The following is a 20,888-nucleotide window of genomic DNA, read 5'->3' on the forward strand; positions in this document are numbered from 1 at the left end:
AGCAGTTTTTTTTTCTTGCTTTTTCTTAGCCTCAACTTTTGTGTTCACTGACCTCTAATGTCACAAAAAGAACATTTTCTCTGCTATAATTCTTCTCTTTCATAATTTGTTGCCTTTCAGTCGAACATATTTCATCTTATTGAATCTATCGTATTTGTAAGAATTTAAGGTTTAAAAACTACATTTTGTTACTATTGGACTTCATTGTGTAGGACGTATCATCTTCTCTGCTCATTGACTGGTTCTCAGCTCCAATTATATTCAACAGTCAACTCAAGTTTTCCTGTCTCCTGTGCCCTTTTGTTTTTTGTTTTGAAGTGTTTTTCATATCTGCCATGTTGATGTCCACTTTATTGTTTCTCAAAATTAACATTAATTCAATAAACACTTATCAAATGACTTTAAACGCATGCCATAGACAAAAGTCTAACAAACCAACCAAAAAAAAAAAAAAAAAAAAAAAAAGAAAGAAAAGAAAAAGAAAAAAAAGATTCTAGTAGTGCTTGAAACCTACCATGACTGAGTCATCCTGCTGAGGGTTGATCAACTCTGATAGGTTTTGGCCAGAGCTAGAGTTGCTCAAAGATTACCTGGGGTGGAAATATAGAGCTTAGTCATGTGGCTGCTGTAGTTTGGGCTTTCACTGTATCTACTAGGAAAGTTCTGTTCTCTTTATGGCATCCTCACATGACAGGCATATGACTGCAATATTTGTGGGGCTCTAGGAGGCTCACTGGCATCAAAGGCAACAGTCACAGATATACGGCAGATCCTAATTGGTTTTAATAATAAATACTCAGAGTCAGATATCAGGATGAAAACTGAAAGATCAGAGAAGCAGAGTAGCCAGGCACTAGAAAGACTTCTTACCTTTACCGAATCCTCTGTCTGAAAGGGCAGAGATCCTGTCTCCATCCTGCCTTATCACTTCCTCTCTCTGCCCAGCTATATTACTTCCTATTTCCTCCACCCAACTGCCTGGCCTCTAGTGACTAGCTCCACACTCTGATCTCCAAGCAAGCTTTATTTGTGATAGCACAAACAAAATATCACCACACACAGAAGGTGCATAAGCTCAACTATGCCACACTTAGTTGGTTAAAAGAAATCACAGAGCCAGCTACGATTTTGGTACGAGACAAGAACTCACCTCACAGGAAGAATAACGGAAGTGAACTTCTAGGCTTTTTTTATTCCTAGCATTAACTTCCATATTAAAATAATTTACTTTCTCCCAGAGGCAAAAAATTTTCATTCTTACTGAAATTTCTGTCCATATCTTGTCACACAGAGGCTTGAAGTCCAGAAATTAATTATTTGTGACAAAGACATAATAAAAATTTGTATATGTACTTGGCCTATTCCCCATTTTCTAACACTGAGTTGATAAATCTCTTGGAAACTTCCAGTCAGAAGAGCAATGGACTGATCAGTTTTTACAGTAGTTAGTCTTGGCACCCAGTTACTGATATGAACATTTCTAATTCTGTTTGCTAAGAAGATGGCTCAAAGCTGGAGTCTCTTGACAGCTTCAGGATTGGAGCTAGTCACTAGGTAGGTGAAGACATAATTGGAGATTAAACCTTTGAATCCAAACAGACTTCCAGATATAGATTGGAGATTCAATTGATTATCATTAGCCAATGATTTAATCATATCCATGTAATGGAACCGTTAAATGACAGTATTTGGGTAGTAGCAGAGTAATGCTTCATGAAAGAATGGCACACCCCAGCATCAAAGGAGCAATATGCCTTTGCTAAAGGAGCTTTTTAGGACCCCCTATTTACCCCTTGAGCCTCTGTTTTCCTTTCCATGACAACTCAAGTGTCATATACACGAAGTCAGGCTCTGTAATCATTCAAAGGAGGCAGATGAACACCTGAGTAACAACAGACTTTGAATTCCAAAGACGACTCTCTGCAGAAAGCCAGACACAAAAGCATGGATAATTGGAGTCTGGGAACAAGAGAGAGTTTCCTATCCTATCACTGCAAGTCAACAAGAAGGCAATGTCACTATTACTAATAAATTACAGCTTTGGTTGGTAGTTAGGTATTCAGACACTATGTTCTTAAAGAGACACATCTTTATCTATAGAGTTGTTTATGCTTCTGGTCTTAGAGGAGAAAACATGTCCTTTCCTGTGAATGAGGACAGTCTGAAACATGTCCATGTGAGTCTGTTTGATGAGTGGTGGAGGGGAATAGAGAGACTGAGTTCTAGTGCTATCACTTCAGACTAAGAAAGAATGAACAACATTATTTGTTCACATGCCTCTCTTCATGGTTTCTTTGTCTTTTGGGAATATCTTAAATGTCATCTTCAAGTGTGATCTTCACTGTGATGCTGTTTAGAACAGGCCTGAATCTTACTCACTCGCTAAGCACATATGTGCAAACATTTATATTTGCTTGTGTTACAAAATATTAATATTAAAACTGTACAATAACTTTGTATATCAATATATATAACTAAATGTGTATATTATTATAGTCCAGTAGTACTGCTGTTCTGACAAACTACTTCATAGTGGTTAATTGATAAACTATAAATATATTTTTAATGTTTCTAGATTCTTTAATTCTAAGATTAGGACATGGGAAGATTTATTGTCTGCTGTGGACCCAGGGTTTTTCAAGATGGCATTATGGATGCTGCATTCCCCATAAGGGATAAACCTAATTGCAGAGTGAAAGGGCAAGAAAGTTTGATTATCTATCTGTCTGTCTATCTGTCATCTGTCTATCTGTCTGTCTGCCTGCCTATCATCTATCTATCTATCTATCTATCTATCTATCTATCTATCTATCTATCTATCTATCTATCTATCTATCATCTATCATCTGTATTATGTTATCTATTATATCTATCAATAATATCTTTATGTATCTACCCTCTTCCTCTCTGTCTTCATGTATATTGGATTGCCCTAGATATGACTTGAATGTGTTCTCAAAAGTGTAATGTTCTGGGAGCTTACTCCTCATTATGGTACTACAGAGAGGTGGTAGACTTCTAAAAGCTTAGTGCACCCCTGGGATGTATTAATGAGAGCCTCATGGAAGGAGTTGGCCTTATGAGAGTAAGTTTTTACAAAAGAATGTATGTTCTACATGAGCCCATATATCATGCATCTACAAATGTTGAACTTTCAGTTTTGCAATTGTGAATATAATAAAATGGTTCTTTATAAAATAACCAGTGTCAAGTACTTTGTTTTGTTATTAGAAGACACAGAGATATTTATCAATGTGTTTAAATGTTTATGTGCATGTCTCTGTATTTGTGTTTATATGGACAACTATGGCATATGTTCATATATAACAGACTTCACACATCCCATTTTAGAAATCATTAACTATTTGAAGACAGAATCCTGCACCCTCAGATGTTGATAAGTGGGGACTCTCATTTACAGGAGAATTACCTGGCTTTGTGCTGTGTTCTGTACTGAATAATGAATCTACAAGAGCTTAATTATTTCTGAGGCAGAGAATAAATTGCTCTGATTTTGTGAGACTTGGCCAAATTTGTCCTTTAGTGACTCTGAAAACAAAACTCAATTTATATAATGTGAGGGCTCACTGTGGTATTACTTAGCAATTATGGTCCGAGAAAAGGTAACAGTAGAAGACAGCTGTGGAAGATTCAGGCTTGCATCTATTCAGCTAATTTTTCCTAGATGAGAGTGTGCCTGAGTAGATGTAAAGTGATCACGGGATGATTTTAGTCTGCTCCGGGTTTGGTTATTTCTTTCCCACAGATGTCAGAACCTCTATTGAATCACACATTGAAGGAGCTCTTTTGAATAGGCAGGCTGAGGTGGCTCTGGTGATCCCTAGGATTCTGCTTTTTGGGGTTCATTAAAGAGAAAAAATCATGGGGGTGTTCAAAAAATAAACTTGAGAGAGAATAATGAACTATCCAGACATATAGAATCTTGAAAATAAGTCTAACAGCCCTGGAACATTTGAAAAGAAAATTTGGGACGTAGATTTGTGAGAATGTCTTCTGAGAGAGTAGAGGAAGTAAACAGTTCCAGGTATAGCAAGAGGATCTGGAGATGTACAGTAGAAGACTCTCCACGTAGGTGTTGCTTTCTACTGCTGTTGGTTACATGTGACTGGGATCTCACTTTTGTTCATTTATGTGAACATATTTGGTGCATGCCTCTTGTGACCTAAGCCTGCAAATCCATGTTATCATGGATCCTAGTGCTCTGCTTTAATTATCACATTCTCTAATTAGTTACCATGTCTTCCTTTTAAATCACAGAATTTTATTTAAATAAGAATGAATTATATGATTATAGCTTGTAAATTCCTCTAAGGACTTTAAATGTCCATTACATACTATATATATAGATTCTTCAAAACATTATTACATGACATTAATACAGTTTCAAATACAATACTCAGTGGTGTGTTAGATAACCAAATAAACTATACTTGCTTACAAAAACTAATTTGCCTGTGTGTTGTAAATATTTCCTTCAGAAAATTCAAGGTGCTAATGTTATATTGCTGATAGAACAGTCTGAAAGTAATGCACAAAATAATTTTCTCCAAGTTAGAATGTTGTAACTACACACAGGACATGTCATTGAAACTTCAGTGTGAAGCTGGTGAGGGAATAAAGTCACTTGCTGCCAGGACTGAAAGACCAGCAATCAATCCCCGAGTTACACATTTTGTAAGGAAAGAATCATCTCCTACAAGTTGTCTTCTAATCTCCACCCATACACTTTGCTGCACACACACACACACACACACACACACACACAAATAAATAAGTATAATTGAAAATACTTCCAGGTGCACCTATACTTACTCCTGTTTAAATGTTTTGATAATTTCATATTTCATTTTTATAGAACAATTTCAGTTAAATCTGTATATTGAAATTCTATCACCCATATAATAGAGAATAAGGAAAATTAGCAACTCCAGTACTGAATATATAAAATTCAATTTGTACCTGGTCAGAATATGAACTTGTTTAATTGACTTGGGGATCTTTTAATTAAAAGAGATGTGTTGCTATGCCCTGTGTTGGAGATAGTGAAGGAAGGAGAAGAGTGAGGGACTAAGTAGTTCTTCTAGGTAAAATAGATGGACGAGACAGGACCACTTGGAAGCACAGCATCATACGATAGAATCTTAGAAGTGAAGACATATTGTTGGTAGAGTGGGTGAAGCAAGAGCGGTAATTGTGTATTTGTTGATAGTGTTCCACTATACTACATCTCCCTGTTGTCAGGCCTGTCTGACAGTTATATAGAAGAGTGTTTGTGTTTGGGGGAAGTATATGCTGCATTATTTATGGATAGGAGTACATCATATCAGACAAAAATCCTCCCTCTATGTTCATGTGTATATCACTATACATATTATAAAGTGAGGAGTCATCCTAGACTCTTTATCTACCTGTAGTCTCTTTTACCTTCTATTCCCCAACCATCAGGATCCAAGTTAAGGTCATATGAGGATTTAATATGATTCTTATGTACTTACTTTTAAGCACAAAATCATCCAAAATAAAAGGATTTAATGTGGCCAGAGAAAAATATTCTAGTTTAAAAATATCACATAAAACATTTAAGTTTGTATGTTACAATTTATTTTTGTTGATTTTGAATTCCAAATCAACACAGAAAGAGTTGGGCAATATTCAGGAGACCTGGGTTTCCTTTGCTCTGTCGTTTCTCTGCTTTCATGGATTCATAGGCTATAAGTTGAGCAATGATGTACTTTAGTTACATTAGCTGTTGGTCAGCTCCCTCAGAATCCTCAGATAAATTTGAACCATTTATCAACATCACTAGAGACAGTTCTACTCATGGAAATATATTTAATATGAGTTATTTAGTTGGATCATCTCTATGCTTATGATTCCTCTGTTCTTTCCCTTCATAATTTCTCAGAACACACTTCTGTGCTCTGACTACCCATGAGCCCTCTACCCTTCTACCAATTGCTGTACTTCATGAAGCTCATTCCTAAATTCCCGCCTCTCTCCTTATTTATATTTCCAACACATAGTCCTAGACATAATCTAGACATAGTCCACTATTCTTCCCTTTCCAAGGTCTACATACTCATGTTTAGAAACATTTTTGTTTGCTATATCTGGAAAAAGGAGAAATGTGTTTATCACCCAAGGAGTAGGTCCAAGGAGGCTTCCATGTATCCTGAGATGCACAGATGCCCCACTCTGGATAACTACTTCACCAGTTCCTGAATTACTACTGGGATTCAGGGACACTGGCATACCAGAGCATCCCTCACACTCCTTGTCATGGTTCCTAAGGCCAGTTTCATTTATTTCTAACATGTATCACTATTCAAAACTATACTATGCTAGTTGAGTAAATACATTTTGTGAATCAGTGACCTTATCTGTCCTCTATATAGACTGTCCCCTATATATGTGCCTATTCTCTTCCCACACATATATTACATGTACAAAGTTGTATATTATGTATGTGTTCATGTCTATAAATGATTTAAAAGGTGGACATTCGTATTCCCTCCATTAGTTCATTTGTAAATTTAAGGAATTATCAAGTATTTGTTGGTAATTGTATTTACCTGTTGTAGACCTGGAATATAGCACAAACACATACTTCTCTATCCTCTAAAAGTGTACTGTAAAGTTAATACATTATATAATATCATCAGTGTGCTTTCAACTTAAAAAAGTAGGAGAAGGTATATAGAGAAACATTCTCAGGGATGCATCTGTGGAGAAAGCCACATAAGCACAAATTGGATGAACACCACAGGCAGAAGAAACAGCAATCTGAATGACATGAGACAGCAATACCTTCACCAATGAGATGGGCAAGGCGTCTGAAGTGAACAGTACTGTAAGTGTCAGAATGTAGTTAGGAAGTGTCTGCAGTGCTGTGCCTGCTGCAGTGAGACTTCAGAACACTATGAGACACATGGGCAGGAAACTCATCTTATCTATGCTTTAAATTAAATTCTCTGGCTTATTGTAGAAAATTATTTGAAGAGTAAGAGAAATTGAAAGGAAGATATTTACTGTCTAACCATCACTATTTCTCCCAGCAGACTCTGTGCAATGAAGGGAGTGATGTCTGTCCCTATGTGAGATGTGTGGGTGTGTCTGTGTTTTTTTTTTTTTTTTTTAATATCTGGAGTGGTAAGATCCACTCGATAATTAAGAAAGGATAAAAAGAATACAGTCAGGGAAACTTCTTTCTTTCAGGTTCTGAATACTTCCAACCCCATAGATATGTCCTTATTCCCTTTCCATCATTCTAGTCTATGCACCTGAAGAATCCCAGGACACAACATACATGAGTGAACAGGAGGAATATTGGTCCAAAGATCATGTGTCTGTTTACTCTGGAAATGCAATAGTCTAACAAGGATGCAGAACCTACATATCAAAGGCAAAGTCTATAGAGACCTCACAAGATAGGGAGCTGCATCTATGGACTGCATGCAAACGTATCTCAGGCAAACCAGAATTCTGATGCTAAAAAAGGATCAATTTGATCCACAGATCATAGGACTTTCATCATTTCTTATTGTCAGAGTTGAGGTCAGAGCCTCAGAATGAGTAAGAAAGTCACAAAAATGAAATTGTTGGCACTTAGAAGGCAGAGATGACTCAGTTTTATATATTAGCCCCAGAGTGATTTGGACAGATGTATTTTCTAAAGCTGTGAGGAAGTTAATGAAGAAAAGAGATTCCACCCTCCATGCCAGGGGAAGAGCCATGGTATTATTCTTATTTTATGTAACCTCAACAATGTGGAGGCTGAGGCGTCAAAGTCATTTCTACATGAAGAGTGACATAACTTTAGAAACATTATTAATTATTTTAATTAATTAGTGCTTGCAAATTGTTAATTTTCTTTGAATAAAATCACATTGAAATCTTTCATTACAAATTAAAAATGAATTTCCTAAAATTTTCAGCTTACCAGATTTAAAATTCATGAACCTTAAACGTTTCATTGAGAAGTATCAGGCTTACTATTCTCATTTCTCATTACCAAAAAGAAATATGCTCAGGTAAAGATGATAAAAACTTCATGATGTATATACATAATACAGATGGTTCTCCTTACGGGGAAAGAGACCAAAAGCAAGCAAGCCCTGAGGGTCTTCAGTTCATTGCTTACCACTGAAATTTGTGGAGAATTCCTTTTTGTTGGATCAGGATCATCAAGTGACGTCAGAGATAGTAAACTGACATTCCTCAACCCTACACTGCTCTTCCTTGGGAGTAAGGAGATCTTGGTTGGAGATTCTCTGCTTTCTCTCTTCAGCAGATTGTGTTTACCCTCTTACGTGTGCTGTAAGTCAAGTTACACTGTGTTGGCTGTTGTCTTTGGTTCTCACTACCTGGGTTTTCCTTTGCTTCTTCCTAACATCTTTTTTTTTTTTTTTTTTTTTTTTTTGGATGTTTGGGTGGAAGTCCCTTAAAACATAGTAGGCTTCAATTCCAATGCATATCTCACTGGTCTAGCATGCCAATCTTTACCATTTCCCGGCTGCAGCTGCTTATCAGAGAAGCTCTGCGATAATGTAGCCTTTGCTCACAGGGTCTTTGTAGGTGGTAAAACAGAAGCCTGTAACCACAATATTGTCATCATGGGTGAAAATGACTTTGAGGAACAATTTTATGCTACAAGCTTACCTTTGGTATCACTCTTTTGGTATTTTAAACAAAGATTTACTTAGTTTAGTTTTATAATAATTTACTTATTATAATTTTATGTATGAGTGTTTTGCCTGCATGTCTATGTATGAACCACATGAGTACATTCACTTCAGAGTCCATAACAGGGAATTGGATCCCCTAGAACTGGAGTCACAAACAGTTGTTAGATTTCATGTTGGTGCTGAGAATCTTATCTGGGTCATTGGGATGAGCAGCCCGGGCTCTTCACCCACAGAGGCATCTCTACAGTTGCCTATTTTTGTAATTTTGTATGTAGTTGTAAAAGTTGTGCACAGTGCATGTAATGGGCTAGAAGTCTGCCAGGGCTGCTTGAAACATTTGTTACCTTCATGCCCTTCCTCCTTCAACACATTTATCCCCATAGTCTTGCCGTCTGTGACTTTGGGGAGGTGCTTCCTGGACTCTTCATAATAGCAATCTGGTGTCACTGCTATTGTTGAAATCATATCTCTTTCCTACATTAAGTTACTTTACTGTTTTGCCAGGCTTTTGTGCATTGATCTCCTTGTCCCTTACCCCTACCCATTGTGGGATCCCTATTTGCATTTCACCACGTCACCCTGATCACTATTGCCCATGTTCATTGTGCTCTGCCTGGTGTTGTAGTGCTGACAACATGGAGCACCCTGCTTTCTAGTCTCCTTCGCGCTCAAGTTGAAGTGACCGTGAAAGTCATCTCCTCTTAGCCTGAGTGGACAGAGTGGAGTTCGGTGATTCTAATTCCACTTCTGCTACCTAACTCTGTGTGCCTCGTTAAATTATGAGATACCTGCTGTCGACTGGAAGACTTATACAGACATTGGCCACAGATTAGCACATTTTATTATATATTATTGTTATTTCTTAGGAAAAATACTAGTGAAAGGTAAGAGAACACTTTTTCTTCAATATGCAGTATAAAACTACTTGCACAAAGGATGTTGATACTACAGGTATTTTCAGGGACATATGCAACCAGATTTCAGGAACTGCAGGAAAGTGGTGGCTGCTACATTATTATCATGGTGCAGCATACCAGTTAATTATTTTTAATTATGGTTTAATGAGAGTATCCTAGTGTTTCACTAAGCTGGCAAATTACTCCATATACAGTGCTTGTGCATATAATTGTCAATAAATTTTAACTTGTAAAAGCAGATTTGTGTAACTTTTGTGCTTATAAATGATTAATTAGATAAATACATATATTTTGTTAATTTGTAACATTCCTAGTTTTACTTATATTTTTAGTTCATAAAAATTCTTTTAGATTTATTTATTTTATTCTGTATGTATTTGCCTGCATGTATCTATGTGCACTATGCACATGGCAGATGCTTGTGGAGGTAGGAGAATATGTCAAAGCCTCTGAAACTGGAGTTAGGAATTGTTGTGAGCCACCACGCAAGTGCTAGAAACTGAATCTGGGCTTTTGACAAGAGCAACAGTCCTGTTAATGACTGAATAATCTCTTTAGCCTCTTTCTTGCACTTATTTTTTTTGGGACAGCCTTGATTATCTTGGAACCTGCTCTGTAGACCAGGCTGGCCTCTAACTCACAGAGCTCTGCCTACCTCCAGATTTCTTGCTTATACTTTTAAAAATCATTTGTTGTCTCTAAAATTAGCCTTAGAATCTTTCATATTGTTGCAAAAACTCAAAAAAATTAATCTACGTTCAAATGGACTGTTGTCATTCAAAATTTATAGTATATGAAAGAAATACAATGGCTAAAGGATAGACTCAGATGCTTAGATTAGCTCATCTCTGGTGATTTTCTTATTAAAATAAATTCAGCATTCTTTATATAAGGTGTTACAAACTAAAATAATGCCAGGATTGTTGTTCTTGTAAGTTTGAAACAAGCTAAAGTTATCTGGGAAGAGGAAACTCAATTGAGAAAATGTCTCCATTCAGATTATCTTGACAAGTCTGTATGATATTTTGTTGTTTAATTATTGATATGTGAGTGTCCAGGCCACTGTGGATGGTGTCACGCCTGGGCAGGTGATGCTAGATGATATTAGAAAGCAGGATGAGCATGCCATGGGGAGCAAGCAGATAAGAAGCATTCATCTATGCTCTCTGCTTCAGTTCCTGCTTCCATATTTCTGCCTGGAGTTCCTGCCCTGACTTCCATCAGTGATGGAATATGGCCTGAGAGTTGTAAGCTGAAATAAACTCTTTCCTGTCTAGCTGCTTTTATTTATGGTGCTTTATGCAGCAATAAACTAGGTTAGATAACAAAAAAGAAAGAATGAAATTAAAAAAAATTAGTGGATGCGATGATCAAGGAAAAACATCTTGCACTTAGTCCCTGGTTCACTCAACCTTGATTCAACAAAAGGATATCAGTATTAAGGACACTGGTATCTCAGGACTAAAGTGACTCATACCATGAGGATTCTGAATAAATTTGCAAAATATAACTTATAATCTTTGTTTTATGTATATGATCAATCTTTTCTCTTCTCTTGAAAAGGACTAAATTGGTCAAAATGTATTCTCCACTTTTAAATTATGTGGCAAAACATATATGAATATGTAAAATGTGTATAAGACAATGGTAATGAAAATATAAATGTCATCAAATAAAATTTAATTTTTTATAATTTATACATTCATATATCTTGTAAAACAACAGTACAGAGTGAGTCATCAAAAGTGCTAGCAAAAAGCCATGTACAATGGCCCAACTGGGAAAGCTGAGGCACAGGAATTGTGGTTTTTGAGGACAGCATGGTCTATATAATGAGATCATGTCTCAAAACACAGCAGTGGAGTGCCAGAAATCATCTTTCTAATTCTTTGTTCATGTCTGTAGTTTCCATACTTCATAGACCCAGTATAGACTGCTGATGCTACACAGGATTTTAGCATTGTCCTTCATTTCCTGCAGGAAATGTTTTCTTTCCTCAGCACCAATGTCGCAGTAAAATCCTCAGTGACGATCAAATCTGCAACGGGTTGTGCCAAATAAACCTTAAGGGACAATAGAGACGAAACAAGGTGCTCAAATATTGCTGCACAAGCTGGCAGGGGAGTGGCAATGTAGAGGAAAATCACATGCTGCCTGCCAGGAAGCAAGAGGAAAAACTGGCAGAATGTGTTATATGAACCGTGCAGCTCTATATATTTCAGTTTCCTTATTTTTCCTAAAGCATTCATTCTTTCATTCTGAAGGCCAGATAGATAAAAGAACCAAAAGTACGAATAAAGAGAAAGGGATAAAAATCATAATTATGAGAAGAGATGAATGTTTTAAATTCCATGTGTCATAAACCTTAACTACCTGCAAGTCTTTCTGAAAATCAATACTTGTAAATAGTGTTCTTCACCATGGACCTGGCATTTCCATGCTGTGTCCCTGAGGAGGGCTTTAAAAAATAGTTTTGCAGGGCCAGCAAGATGGCTCGCTGAATCTTTACTGTCACCAAACCTGAGTTCTATCCTCACATACTACAGAGCAGGAAGAAGAGCTTCCCACAATTGTTCTTTGACTTCCACATGAGTGTTTGGCAGACTTGTGCATGTCAATGAACACACACAATAGATAGATAAATAGATAGATAGATAGATAGATAGATAGATAGATAGATAGATAGATAGATAGATTGTAGTAGAGTTTTCCTGCCTGGCCAGGTCAGGACAAATCTCTCTCACCCGCCAGTCCTGCAGCTGTTCAGACTCAACCAAGTAAACACACAGAGACTTATATTACTTATAAACTGTATGGCCATGGCAGGCTTCTAGCTAGCTGTTCTTATATCTTAAATTAACCCGTTTCTATTAATCTATAAGTTGCCATGTGGCTCATGGCTTACCGGTATCTTTTTTTTTTTTTTTTAATTTTTATTTTGCAATACAATTCAGTTCTACATATCAGCCACAGATTCCCTTGTTCTCCCCCCTCCCGCCCCCCTCACCTTGCCCCCAGCCCGCCCCCCATTCCAATCTCCTCCAGGGCAACGCCTTCCACACAGACTGAGATCAACCTGGTGGACTCAGTCCAGGTAGGTCCAGTCCCCTCCTCCCATGCCGAGCCAAGGGACCCTGCATAGGCCCCAGGTTTCAAACAGCCAACTCATGCAATGAGCACAGGACCCGGTCCCACTGCCTGGATGCCTCCCAAACAGATCAGGCCAATCAACTGTCTCACCCACTCAGAGGGCCTGATCCAGTTGGTGACCCCTCAGCCATTGGTTCATATTTCATGTGTTTCCGTTTGTTTGGCTATTTGTCTCTGTGCTTTATCCGACCTTGGTCTCAACAATTCTCGCTCATATAAACCCTCCTCATTCTCGCTAATTGGACTCCCAGAGATCCACCTGGGGCCTAGATGGATCTAGAAAAAATCATCCTGAGTGAGGTATCCCAGACTCAGAAAGACAAACATGGTATGTACTCACTCATAACAGGATACTAGATGTGGAACAAGGATGACTGGACTGCTACTCACATCACCAGGCAGGCTACCTGGAAAACAGGACCCCAAGAAAGACACAGGGATCGCCCAACGACAGAGAAATGGAATGAGATCTACATGAACAGCCTGGACATGAGTGGGGGTAGTGAAGGGCGAGGGTCGAGGGAAAGAGAGCTTGGGTGAGTGGGAGATCCCAGCTGGATCAACAACAGAGAGGGAGAACAAGGAATAGGAGACCATGGTAAATGAAGACCACATGAGAATAGGAAGAAACAAAGTGCTAGAGAGGCCCACAGAAATCCACAAAGATACCCCCACAACAGACTGCTGGCAATGGTCGAGAGACAGTCTGAACTGACCTACTCTGGTGATGGGATGGCCAAACACCCTAATTGTCATGCTAGAAACCTCATCCAACTACTGAGGGATCTGGAGGCTTACCGGTATCTTAACATCTTCTCGTTGCGGCGGCTGGCATCATCTGCCTCAACTTTCTTGTTCCCAGCATTCTCTTCTCTCCTCATCCTGCCTATACTTCCTGCCTGGCTACTGGCCAATCAGTGTTTTATTTATTAACCAATCAGAGCAACACATTTAACATACAGAACATCCCACAGCAATAGATCGATAGATAGATAAATAAATACATAAATAGAATTAAGAAGTTTAGATGTGTGTGACTTGATAAGGCAGATAAATAGGTAAAGAGAAGTATAACTAACACAAGGGATGTCTAAAAAAGCACATTAAAACCTATTTCATAAATATATGAGATACATATGTATATACTCACACAATTTTAATAAAGTTCTTCTGCACAGTTATAGTAATTACTTTAACCTTGCTGTGATAAAACACTATGACAAAATAAATTTAGGGAATAAAGAGTTTATTTTGGCTTACAGATCCAGAGAGATACAGTCCATTAAGACGAGGACAGCCTGGCATGGTGGCAGGAACAGGAAACTGGCTACTCATTTTTCTTTTTTGACTTGACAACAGATTTATTTTTTCTCAGAGACACTGGGATACAAGATCAAGTTGTTGGCAGGGTTAATCTTTCCCGAGACCTACCTCTCCAGTTTGTGGAAGGCTGCCTCTGGCCAAACTCCTGTGGCTTTTTCCCTTTATGTAGGCATTTCTAGTGATGATCATTAGTCCTGCAAGGACATCAGCCATACTTAATGAGGATTCAACCTTGATGACCCTTATGACCTCATTTAACCTTTGTTCCTTCTTAAAGGACCTGATTCTAAATGCAGTCACATGGCAGGGCATGGGGAACACTAAGGTTAACATATGGCTCAGGAGAGAACTTAATTCAGGCTACAATTTAAGTTTTAAACATCCCCTATTCCCCCAACTGTGTGTTCTATAAAAAGGAAAATAAGAGATTTAAATTGCTTCCAATTATATTTGTTTTCAGTTAGTTGCACAATTTTGCCCTTTTTGTTGTTTCTTTTGGGAGCAATATTCAGATAGCCCAGACTGACCTCAAACTTGCTATGTATCTAGAGGTGATTCTTCTTTTTAATGAAAAAAAATATGATTCTTTGTGGGTTTCACATCATGTATCCATCTCCACATCCCTTCATATCTGCTCTCTGCCATTGCAACCTCCCCCACAAAAACAAAGCAAAATTCAAAAGAAAATTAAAAAAAACTAAGAGAACAGTAACAACTTAACACACACACACATACACACACACACACACACACACACACACACACACACACACACCAAGTCTCAGTGGGAAAGCTGTAGTGTGACAGAGTGAGTCACACAATATACTCTTTAGTCCATAATCTTTACATATAAGTGTTTATTGCAATCATTCATTGGTCTTGTTTGAAGACTCTGGTTTCTGCTTTACCTTAGATATTGGGCCCTCACTGGGGCTCCTCTTGGATATCCTACTGCTGTTTTGTGTCATAGAGATCCTGTAGCTTGGAATCTGCAGGTTGGGCCCCTTCACATGCTTCAGTAGTTCATAAATGAGGTGGATATTGGGATGGGCCAACTCACAGCCCTGGTTCTGGGCCTGTGTGATAGCTGGGTTGGTCAGCCTGCCAGTTTTACCTCAGTGACAATGAGGTGAGCTCTCTAACATTGCCCCAGCAAGCTCACCCACTGCAGCAGGCAGTAAGGAGCAGGGCCAGTTCTCCTGCTCTCATGCTCTTGGGGTCTAGTCACCTGCACCTACACCACCAAGGCCAGCTCTACTATTTTGCCCAGGTGACGTGCAGGGCCCACTCTCTCCAGTGCTGCAGTTGGTGAGATGCAGGGTTAGCTCTCCTGCTCTCATAGTCCCAAGGTCAGCTTTTGCTGCAGGCCGCAGGAATATATCATAAGAACTCAGCTGGTTATGGCAAAGTCACTACCTGGAGGAATCAGGGAATTCCTCCAGAGGAAGCCAAATCCCAAGGAGTTTTTGGTGTTACTTGGCTTGTTATATATCAGCTGTATTCTGTTATAAAAATCATGTGTGCCTTCATAGTTTTCCCAATTGATTTTTCCCTAAGAAGGGCTAACAATGTGGACTGATCACTCTCTAGACATACACATTCCAGGCATTTGGAGAACAGCCTCAGGAAAGGCTTTCTCTGGAATCAGATATCTCCCCTAGCCATTTTCAAGGACTAAAGGAGACACCACCCAGGTGGTCACCCAACTTCTGAGGACTAACAGTGATAACAGCCCACATACAAGTCTCCTGACTTAAGGTAAATTCCACAAGGAGACACCACCTAGTAGAGGTGGAGGTTAAGTAACAGCTTTACACAATTTAGCTCGGACCCTCCTTTTATATACTGGGACTTCCAGGGCAGAGGACGGAGAAGAGAAAAGAGAATGGAAGAGCTAGATGGGTAAGAACTTGAGAGGAACAAACTGAGATGGAGAAGAACTAGATTGAAGGGCTAGAAGAGAGGACTAGAGGAATGAGATGGAAGATGAGGAAGAGCCAGATGGGGAAGAACAAGATGAGGAAGAGCCAGATGAGAGAGAAGGAGACAGGAGAGGAGCTGATAGGGGAAAGAACTAGATAGATGAGAACCCAGAAGGGACAGAACTAGATGAAGGAATTAAGATAGAACCTAGAGGGGACAGTAGATAAATATAGAGAGAAATCAGGCAAGAATGGAGCTAGACATGAGAGCAGAATAGAAGCTGTGCAGAGAGAGAACTATCACAGAATAATAAAGTGTATGAACTAAGGAGTTTTGTGTATATAGATTCATTTCTTTTCATCAAAGATTAATTATCAGCTGGTTATAGATTCTTCGCAGACCCTGGGAGAGGACTATCGAGGGGCTGTACCCCCCTAGTCCCCAATACCCTTTCCCACTTGAAGCAGAAGGTGGTGGGGGGGAGGATATCATTTGCTCACCCATGACACCACTTGGTAGAAAAGGTGGCAGGGTCAGCTCTCTTTTTCTTACACTCTCAAGACCTGCTTTCCTGCTCCCCTGCTCCTCTGCTAACAACATCAGCTTTACTATGTTGTCTGGGTGAGGTGCAGGGCCTGTTCTCCCAAGTGCTGCAGCTGGTGAGGAGCAGGGCCCGCTCTCCCACTCTTATGACCTCGGAGCTAGCTTTCTTTCCTGCTACATGTGGCAATGAGTGGGGGATGGGAGAGAGCATCTCTCTCTTGCTCACTCCACCATATGACAGAGGAGGCATAGGGCTAGATTTCTCATCCATGTTCACAGGGCCAGACTACCTGTGCCCAATTCAACAGGGTAAGCTCTACTGTGCTGCCCAGGCATGGTGCACTTGGTGTGTGTGTGTGGGGAGGGCCAGTTCTCCCTTGTGTTGCATCCAGTGAGGGATAGGGCCAACTCTGTTCAGCCTCATCCTCACTGTCTTCAGTGGTAACAGGAGCCATGGACATCTCACTAAGACTGCTACAGGTCTACTGAGCCAGACATGGTCCTTGTCAGCAGCCTGGCCAAGATGTCATCGTGGCCATGGTTGGCAGTGCAGATCACTCAGACCTGAATGAACCCAGTGAATGCATGGCCCTCAAACACACATGGTCTCAGGTGATGACCCAGATCCCAGATATCTGCATGGCCTTCAATGACAACAGGATCCTTGGACATCAAAGAGGACCCTGGCTACACCTGGGCCACAGACCCAGACATGGCACTGGCTACAGCATAGTCTATGGACATCATCCCTTCCATAGCTGGACATCATCCCTTCCATAGCTGGTGGCCTGGATCCTGGGCATCTGTGTGGCCTTTGGTGCTAATATAGGCCATAGACATCAACACGGACCGAGGCTGCAGTAGGTACTATAAATCTGGCCAAGATCCTGTAACTGGGGAGTTCAAAGGCACTAGGGGTAAAATCACTACCATTATTCTACTAAAGGTACATAATACCAAGTTATTTTGTAATACGTATCTCTAAACTCATGGATTAGTGTGACTCTCAGTCCTCATCACACAAATAATCTTGTGTAGTTGATGTGTTTAATACAGAAATTCACAATGGGCAAATACAAACAAGTATCTGTGGAGTGGCCAACCATAAATGAGACATCCATATTTTATATTCTCTGCCCAAGAATCAGAGAACACTAGGGAAAAAGGTGTGGGAAGTGGGAAGATTATAAGTGCAGAGTTTGTGCATGAGTGGATCAAAAACTGTCTTTTAGACATGTCAGGACTGTTCATAAACCTATGACAGCTTGGGTTGACTGCAAAAGCTCACACCAATAAACATTCTGGAATTGAGAGTAGAGGATCACAGAAGCTCAAAACTCTAGCTGAAGATGTGTTCAAACTCATGGCTGCTACAGGAAGAATGTCAGTTTTCTTTAGTGGTATGGCCTTTTAGATTGACCTTGCTCCAGTAGAAGGCTGCATACCCATGTGTATGTGAGCAGCCCAGATTGGGGTAAGTGCATTATAGAAGGAGGGAGGGACATGAAGCAGGGAGAGGCTGGATGTGAGTATATGGGAGGAGATTAGGGAACAGAGGTGTATAATCAAAACACATTATATACATGTGCTAAATTCTCAAAGAACATATAAAAATATTACATTAAAAAAATGACAGAATAATTTTGGGATAAATTCCAGAGATCAAATTTTCATCTTCTGAAATGTATCCAAGGGTCATTCATGGTAATGTGAAATCATGCATCATTCCTAGTAGAGGTTTTTTATTCCTTAGAGCTACCATTACTCAGGAAGCAGCATGTCAAACATGGGAGGCAATTTCCTCAGGAGTCATATAGTGACTAAGAATCGCACATTGATTGTTGATATGACAGCAGATGGAGAGAGTAAGCATAGATTTTGTAGTGGGCCTCATGTAAAATGACAAAACAACAGGGCTTGGAAGAGGGGAAAGTAAAAATTAAAGCTGTAATTGGTGAGAACAATCTCTCCATTTAAAAGTGCTGGGAAAATTAGTACATATTCCCTGAATTTGAATGTGGCGTAAAAAGGTGGGATTTAGGTAAGAGGTAGAGAATCACAGTAATTTTGGGCTAAAATACTATGTAGAATAAACGGCAAAATTTCCAGGGAGGCATTGAGAAAATGTAGGAGACATAAAAATTGCCTCATACTGGACAACGATTAGGATCCTAAAGTAAGTATAACAGACTCCCTAGGTGGAGGAACTGTTCTTCCCCAAAGGGAGAAATTTGAAAAAAAAATTGTTTACAATTTTAAAGTACTATTTCACCAAAACACACAAGAAAAATATTATACATAAATTACGTGTTCTGATCTATGAATTTTAATTTAATTCAAGTGTCTATTATTTTGCGTATGTGGAGGATGAGTGACATGCTGTCCATATGAGCTTAGAATGCACCTTTGTGGAGTCAACTCTCTCCTTCCACTGTTACTTGACTTCTGGGAGTTGGACTAGGTTGTTTGGCAGGCACGGTGAGTGCATTTTCCTGCTGAGCAAGGCAACAGCATGCAATATCACACAGAAGAATCCAATTAGTAGCACTACAGAATATCTCCTTGTGATTACATCTAGTCACCAAAATAATATTATTTTTTTTAAATCTATACTTAGCTTAATTCAAATAGGAGAATATAATTTACAATTTCTGTGAGTCTGACTGAAATATTTTGCTCATTGTGATGTTTGTGGGATATATTTATGTTGTTTCATATGGCAATGCCATGTCATATTGGATTGATGAACCATATTTTGAGGCCAACCGACAGTATGGAATACACCAATTCAAGAGAAGCTGTGAGTATTGCAGATAGTTACCCAAACTTTTAGAGCCCAGTTGATTATATTACAAGCTTCAGATTCAGGACATGGGAGTCCAGAATTTGGTGTTTGTCCTGGTGGGCTTTGGTTTTGCATTTATGTGATTTTTATTATTGTTCTTGAGTTTTTCTATTTTGGTAGAAGAATGCTTACTCTGAATTATATGTTGGATTTCAGAGGAGTTAACAGTTACAAGGCTTCAGACTTAAAGTATCTGTGTTTTCAACACTCTTAGGATTTTGAGAGTTAGGCTAATGAATTTTCATATTAAAAGATAATCTTGGGCCTATGTGGCAATGGATGGAAAGATATTGATTAGATTGATATACCTGTTATATTGACAAGGTATAATCATGACAGTTAGTGTTGTCAATGTGACAAAACCTAGAACCACCTGGGAGCCAAGCTTCTGAGCACACTAGGGAGAATCACATTGTGATTACATTAGTTGATGTGGGAAGATCTATCTTAATTGTGAGCAGGGCCATTCCCTGACTGAGATCCTGGTTTACGTAAACAGGGAAAGGTAACTCAGCAGCCCATGCATCCATACTCCTGTTTTCTGATTATTTAGAAGTGATGTGACCAGATGCTACAAGCTCCTGCTGTGCTGACTTCTCTGCCTACTGGACTGGGAATTAAAATCAGCCCTCTCTCCCTTAAGTTTTTTTTTTTCTCTGACATATTTATCACAGCCACAGGGAAAGAAGTGAATACAAGAGTCAAATTGAATTTCTTGATTCAGAATTCCCCATGGAAGGCATATTATATGGTTTATTTAGGGCTATTATGTATTGCAATTTCAGTATCTCGCCATATGAAAACAATACTTTCAGCTTGTATTTATTTTATTTTTGAAATTGTAATTTAATTAATTCCTTCCCTTTCCTCCCTCAAAACCATCCCATCCCCTCTCTCCTTTAAATTTATGACCTCTTTTGCATTAATTGTTAATTGTTATTGTATGCATATATATATATATATATGTATGTATGAGATCTATTAGTTCTATATAAAGTGATACTTATGTTCGGCTTTAGTAGAAACTGCCAAGTGTTTTTTTCACAAAGTGTTTGTGCCAAGTTTCACTTCTCTTAGAAGCATACAGAATTCCATCCGTTTCACTTGCCAACTGATGGAACCAAGTCAGTCATTATCCTGGGCAAGCCGGTCCGTCTCCTTGAGCTTTTAACTAGTTGTCTGCTCGCGACTAACAAGTAAATCATATTTTCAAATGACTGCTCTCACTGAGTTCCTTTTGTCTAGGTGTGTTCAGTGTCCTTTGGCTACTCGGTTGTTTGTCCATCCCCCATGTGTAGAAGTTTTTCATATCAAATAGACAGTGCTTCTTTGCTAGGTGTAGTCAAGAGTTTGCCCCAGTTTGTGGCTTTCCTTCCACATGGGAAACAGAAAACCTTACTTCATGAATGTCCTATAATCTAATAAAGATCACTTCCCTATGTCTTTTTATACATGTTTATTGTTTACTTACATGTTTATCTC

The 20,888-nt window shown here is 39.0% G+C and overlaps 1 long non-coding RNA gene across 1 annotated transcript in view; it reads right to left on the reverse strand.

The window, feature by feature from the left end:
* Positions 1–510: 510 nt before the first annotated feature.
* The window catches only part of LOC131920934 (uncharacterized), a 43,403-nt gene continuing 23,025 nt past the window's right edge, over positions 511–20,888 (reverse strand). The window contains exon 3 of the long non-coding RNA XR_009381803.1: positions 511–590. This is a non-coding gene — a long non-coding RNA (uncharacterized LOC131920934). The remainder of the gene's footprint in view (positions 591–20,888) is intronic.

This window comes from Peromyscus eremicus, chromosome 10, assembly GCF_949786415.1.
Source record: "Peromyscus eremicus chromosome 10, PerEre_H2_v1, whole genome shotgun sequence".
Classification (NCBI taxonomy): Eukaryota; Metazoa; Chordata; class Mammalia; order Rodentia; family Cricetidae; genus Peromyscus; species Peromyscus eremicus.